Source organism: Lathyrus oleraceus, chromosome 5 (genome assembly GCF_024323335.1).
Source record: "Lathyrus oleraceus cultivar Zhongwan6 chromosome 5, CAAS_Psat_ZW6_1.0, whole genome shotgun sequence".
Classification (NCBI taxonomy): Eukaryota; Viridiplantae; Streptophyta; class Magnoliopsida; order Fabales; family Fabaceae; genus Lathyrus; species Lathyrus oleraceus.
In genome coordinates, this window is record NC_066583.1 from 506,610,067 (window position 1) to 506,616,219 (window position 6,153).

General features: G+C 29.5%; 1 long non-coding RNA gene and 1 pseudogene across 1 annotated transcript; both read left to right on the forward strand.

Moving 5' to 3' along the window:
- Nucleotides 1-395: 395 nt before the first annotated feature.
- On the forward strand, nucleotides 396-2,602 carry LOC127085838 (uncharacterized). Its single transcript, XR_007789288.1, has 2 exons — nucleotides 396-806; nucleotides 1,950-2,602. It is a non-coding gene; the product is annotated as an uncharacterized LOC127085838 (long non-coding RNA).
- Nucleotides 2,603-2,623: 21 nt separating this feature from the next.
- On the forward strand, nucleotides 2,624-3,655 carry LOC127081653 (uncharacterized; annotated as a pseudogene).
- The last annotated feature ends 2,498 nt before the right edge of the window (nucleotides 3,656-6,153 follow it).

The window sequence follows — 6,153 nt, forward strand, 5'->3', positions numbered from 1 at the left end:
CGCCTCCCTCTAAAAGTGGGATATATTGGGAAATTTTTTGAAAACTGAGTTATTTTGGGAATTTATTCGAAAAAGTGGGGTATATTGGTAAAAAATCCGAGATTATAAGCAATATTATAAAATTTTACATTCCATAATACCCTTCATTTTTGAATTATATCATTTTAAAATATGAACAAGAAGTTATTTCTCAGTGGCATATGGCATAGGGACAAGAAAGATATTGACAGCTAACAATGGAAATAGGACAGATAATTTGTTTGCCCATTTATTAATTGACTGACAATACGAAGTAAAAGCAGTGGGGACACAAACAATAGGTCAGTCAAGCATCTTCGGTAGCAATTATACAATTTGAAAATCATGTTCATTGTGAGACGTTAGAAATAAATTTGTAATCTTTTTAGTTGTAAATTTGAGATTCTTTTCCTTATTTGTATAGAGACGTGCAAGAAAAATAAGATATTTGTTTGCACATTTTCATTATTATTAGTTACATTATTGAATAGTCTTAATCAATCTACCCCCACTTTATAAGTCTTGTGAAGCTGCATTTTCTTTCCACACTATTCTTACTTTGTTGAACTAATTTATGGAGGCTATGGTTGGAGGATCATTTCTTTCAGCTTCTGTGGATACAATGTGTTGATCTATAAGGTGAAGACAACACTACTCAGACTTCAATCCGAACTTCGTAAAGGCGGGGACAAACAGTTCACTCATGATCTGGTCAAGTAGTTGCCTATGAAGATTTGTTTGATGAAATCAACACTGAGGCATTGCTGTGCAATATTGAAGCTAATCAGGTTCTTAAAATGTGTTTTTCTTAGTTTAATATATTAAAAATGGTACATTGTCCTTTAATATTAAAAATTTATGAACAACTCATTAACACGGTAAAATCATCTTTCACAGAATCTATGTCATATGTGGCTTCTTTTCCACAACGTATTTGTATAATCTAAGTAACACATTTTAAATTATCACATGTATTTCTAAAATGGTTATCTTCATCCTATAATTTAATAAAATATTTTTAAAAAAATGTTAGTGCAACAAAATACAATAACAACAAATAAAAGAAAAGAAAAGGATGCAAAAAATGATTGCATTACCATTATGACCGTATTTGATTTGAAAGGAAACTTAATTTCTTTTAGGAAAACAACTTCAACCTTAGTGCTATATAAGAAATTGAAATTGTTCAATATAAGTGGGAGAATAAAGAAGGTGGTTGAACGGGAGAAGAGACGAATGTATTCTTTTTTATATATATATAAGTAGAAGCGTCATCGTTATAAAAGATAGTAAAATTCTAACTTATTTTTTTAGTAAATTATTCAGTGGAGCCTCATCCATTTTTATTATTGGCATTTTTAATCTTTTAAAAATCAAGCCTAAAAATCTAATGAGGGAAACATATAAATTTTAATTTAATTATTTATCATTAAATTGGTTCACTAATAAATGATTAAAAGCTAAATATTAGAAAATAAATAGACTAAAAAAATATGAATAGAAAAATATGTTAAACATATTTGTTTAACTTTTATTTTATCAAAGTATAATTTAAACGAGATTGAACCAACATCTAAACCGGTTGATTTGTTGTTTTTGTTGTTGATATTGAGATTATGCTTTTTGTGATTCTCTACGTAGCTCTCATCTTGTTCCGTCTAATTGAGTTTATTATATCTAATATCAATTATTTGTTTCACTAACCCGTCTTTGAACATATAACCTAATAAATTGATTTTTGGAAATAATCATATGCAAAATTATAATGTTACTGAAATGGATTTATGATAATTCCACGTCTTCGAAGTTATTTTCTGACTTGTTGAAAATGACACAATTACACGTGTTGTCACTTTTACACTCAATAATATCACTGAATTTCCCAACTCTATTGGAAATTTGATATATTTGTGATACTTAAATCTCTCTAGAACTCAGATTAAAAGGTTGCCTTTAGAAACATGCAAGCTTTACGATTTGTAGACTTTGTTGTTGTCAAGTTGCCAAGAACTCATTGAATTGCCAAAGGACGTGGGGAAATTGGTGAAACTACGCCACCTTGACATCAGAGGCACTAAATTGAAGAAAATGCTGACACAAATTTCCAAGTTAAAGAATCTATAGTCATTGTCAGACTTTGTTGTGAGCAACCTTAAGGACTTTGGATTTAAGATTAAAGATCTTGGAAAATATCCCCATCTACGGGGAAACCTTTCCATCTCACAACTTGAAAATGTAAATGACCTATCTCATGCTTCTGAAGCAAACTTGGAGATGAAAATTTTGGAACTAGGATGTTTTCATATTACTCATTCAAACTCACAAATACAAAATATTGTATTTGTCAACAAATTTGAAGAGTCTGTCCATCTTCGGATATGGTGGAGATAAATTACTAAATTGGTTGGACATACCTTTATTTAGCAACAGGGTGTGTATGAAGATCCCGAAATGTAAAAACTGTTCAATGCTTCCATCCATGGGGCTACTAGGTAATCTTAAAGAACTCTTTATTAGTGGGATGCAATCAATAAAGAGTGTAAATACAGTGTTCTATGAAAGTGGTTCTCCTTCCTTTCAACCATTTACCTTTTTATGAGATAATTGCAATTCAATGACATCATTTACCTTGCGCTCTCTCACAGTCCTCAAAAGTCTACACATTCACGAGTGTAAATATTTAAAGTCCATATTAATTGCAGAAGATGCATCAAAACAAAATCTCTTGTTTCTTAGAACCATCGGGATAAACCGTTGCGGTGAACTAGAGTCGATTTCCCTAAGAGGATTGCCCATTCCTAACCTCACCGATTTAAGTGTGACTTGGTGTGAGAAGTTTCGTTCTCTACCTGAATAAATAAAGACTCTAACTAGCCTTCAAAAAATGTCAATTAATGGCCTTCCAAATCTGCAATCGTTTTTTATAGATGATTTGCCTAACAATTTACGAAAATTGTTGATTTGCAAAGCTAGAGGAATTTAGTGGAATACAACTCGGGAACATCTCACTTGTCTTTCAGAATTATGTCTTTTGTTTGATGATATTGTGAAGGGGAAGATGAAAACGCGAGTTCCCTTTCTACCCACTAATCTCATTTCCTTAGAGATCTTTCTTATTGAAGATATAACATACTTGGATTGTACGTGGCTTCGACATCTCACCTCTCTTCATAAACTTAAGATTTTTTATTGCTCCCAAGCTCAAGTCGTTGCCAGAAGAGTTGTCTTCCTCTCTTAAAGAATTGAATATCTATGGTTGTCCATTATTGGAAGCAAATTTTTGGAGGAACCAAGGGAAATAGTGGTGTAAGATTTTTCACATTCACTACCACAAATAATATATTTCATGACGGCGATTTCACCTCACGTATTGAAAAACCTAGGTATAATTCATGGATGCACCCTATTTTTTTTAAATAAATAAATATACAATATATTCCATCAATTATTTGGAAAATTGAGGGGTAAACCTATTCAATATACATGCTTTGAATCTCATCAACCCCAGTTTATGTTTTTATCTTTTTAAAAGTGACACATTCTTGAATATTTTGTTTTAATTTAAAAATACGCTAGTTTTCACCTCAACTTTCTTTCCAACCGAGGTGAATATGTTTATGTGATATATATATATATATATATATATATATATATATATATATATATATATATATATATATATATATATATATATATATATATATATATATATATATATATATATATATATATATATATATATATATATATATATATATATATATATATATATATATATATATATATATATAACTTTAGCTTGTAACATTCAATTTCGTTTGTCTAAACAACATAAATAGAACCCTAACGAAAAACCCTAAACAACGAGAGGCATAAACACATATCATCTCCAATACGAAGATGTTATGTGTTTAATGTCGTCGTTTCTTCTTTAGAGATCCAAATCATTTATTTTACTTCTTCTTCTTCAAAGATCTGATACGTCAAACATCACTACTAATATTGTTGTCATATTGTTGTTGTTGTTGTTGTTGTTGTTGTTCTTGTTGTTGAGAACTGAAACCCTGAAGTTTTTGTTGTTCTTTTTGTTGTTGGTATTGATGTTATTTTTGTCGATAGTGTTGTTCTTGTTGTTGAGACCCTAAATCCTAGAGATTGTTTATTGACGTTGTTGTTATTGATATTGTTGTTGTTTATTGATGTTGTTGCTCTTGATATTATTGTTATTGTTTTCTTGTTGTTTTTGTTGTTGATCTTGATATTGAGATTATGGGTTTTGTGATTCTTTGTGCAACTCTCATATTGTTCCGTCTAGTTGAGTTTATTATATATATAATATCGATTATTTGTTTCTCTAATCCCTCTTTGAACATATAAGTTAGTAAATTGATTTTGGAAATAATCATATGCAAAATTATGTTGTATCTGAAACTTATCTTACATTGATTAATGATTTTCTAACATTTTACAACTTGTCATTTATCTGACGTTGTTTTATCGTTAAAATCTCTCAAATACTTCTAGTTTTCGTTCAACTTTCTTGCATGTTTGTTCATTTTTTAAAATATCAAATTTTATGCTTACGAGAATGAATTAGTAGAAAAAGAAGTGTTGAATAAAGAACTTGAAACATTGGAGAAATTTTAACTGTAAAACAGTGTGAGATGAATGATGAGTTGCAGAATGCTTCAAAATCACTAATCAATATAAATTGTTCTTCAAATATAACACAATTGTTTATATAACTATTTTCCTAACCAATTTTTAAAAGTTATAGGTTCAGTATAAAACAGTGTTTGAAACATTCGAGAAATTATAACCATAAATCAGTGTGAGATGAAAGATGAGTTGCATAATACTTCAAAATCACTAATCAATATAAATTGTTCTTCAAATATAACACAATTGTTTATATAATTATTTTCCTAATCAATTTTTAGAGGTTATAGACTCAGTAAAGGGTTTGGTGGAATAAGATTCCACATTATATTTAATAAACTCAATTGTTTTATCATAGGTTTTATGAGATAACTGAGATGAAAACCGAAAGAATATGTGTTTTTTCCGTTTTAGAATATGTGTTTTTTCCGTTTTAGAATTCCAAAAAGATTTCTTTAGGAATCAAACCCATGACTTTTTCGCATATCCGATTTTCCAAAATATATGTAAATCTCGAATCATAGAATAAGTATTACGTGAATCACCAAAATACTTGTTTCTTGTTATAAATGTCGTCAATTATTATTTGTAATTTCCTCATTCTCACATCAAAATACCCTTTTATTCTTCTTTTTATTGTTGCTGAAAAGGATTGAGAGTTCCAACAAGACAAGTCACATTCTCAAAGAAGGCTAACAATGTGAGTTCTTTGCTAACTCATGACGTCATGGTGGTTTCTACTCTTTTTTTTAACTAAGTAATTAGCCTTTAGATCTATAGATTCAGCATAATAATGTTAATCTTTCAAAATGCAAAGATTTTGTTTTGGATACTTTTCTAAATGCAAAGATATAATGTGTAGTTACTCAAATAGACTAAATTTAGCATAAGAAATATAAATTGGATTATTTGAAAATCCCAAATCCTTTATTGAAAGAAGGTGATTCTAGCTTTGTTAGAAATGTAACTCTTACAAGTCATGTTTTGGTAAGTGAATATGAAATTAAAGGTAGAGAGGATGACAAAAAGAATCTTGAAGAGTTTATGTTGTTAGAGGATGGTTCCATAATAGGTATCGGAGGGTTAGGAAAAACAACACTAGCCAAACTTCTTTACAATGACACTGAATTGAATAATGAATTTAATTAATTAAACCACAAATCAACCGGTTTAGATATTGGTTCTATCATAAAGTATACTTTCATAAAATAAATTTTACATCAATATATTTAAGAATTTTTTTTTTCAAAATAACCATTTTTAAAAAAAAAATCCAAAATAATTAATTATTCAAAAAAATTATCAAAATAATTATGTTTGGTAGAGGATGCGCCAGATAAATTGGTTCATCCCCAATGCATTAAGAGGAGACGCCAATAGCATTGGCGCATGCATTAGGCTCCTTATGAGGAGGCGCCAATGCTAGTGGCGCCTATATTGGGCCTCATGAGGAGGCGCCAATGCTAGTGGCGCCTA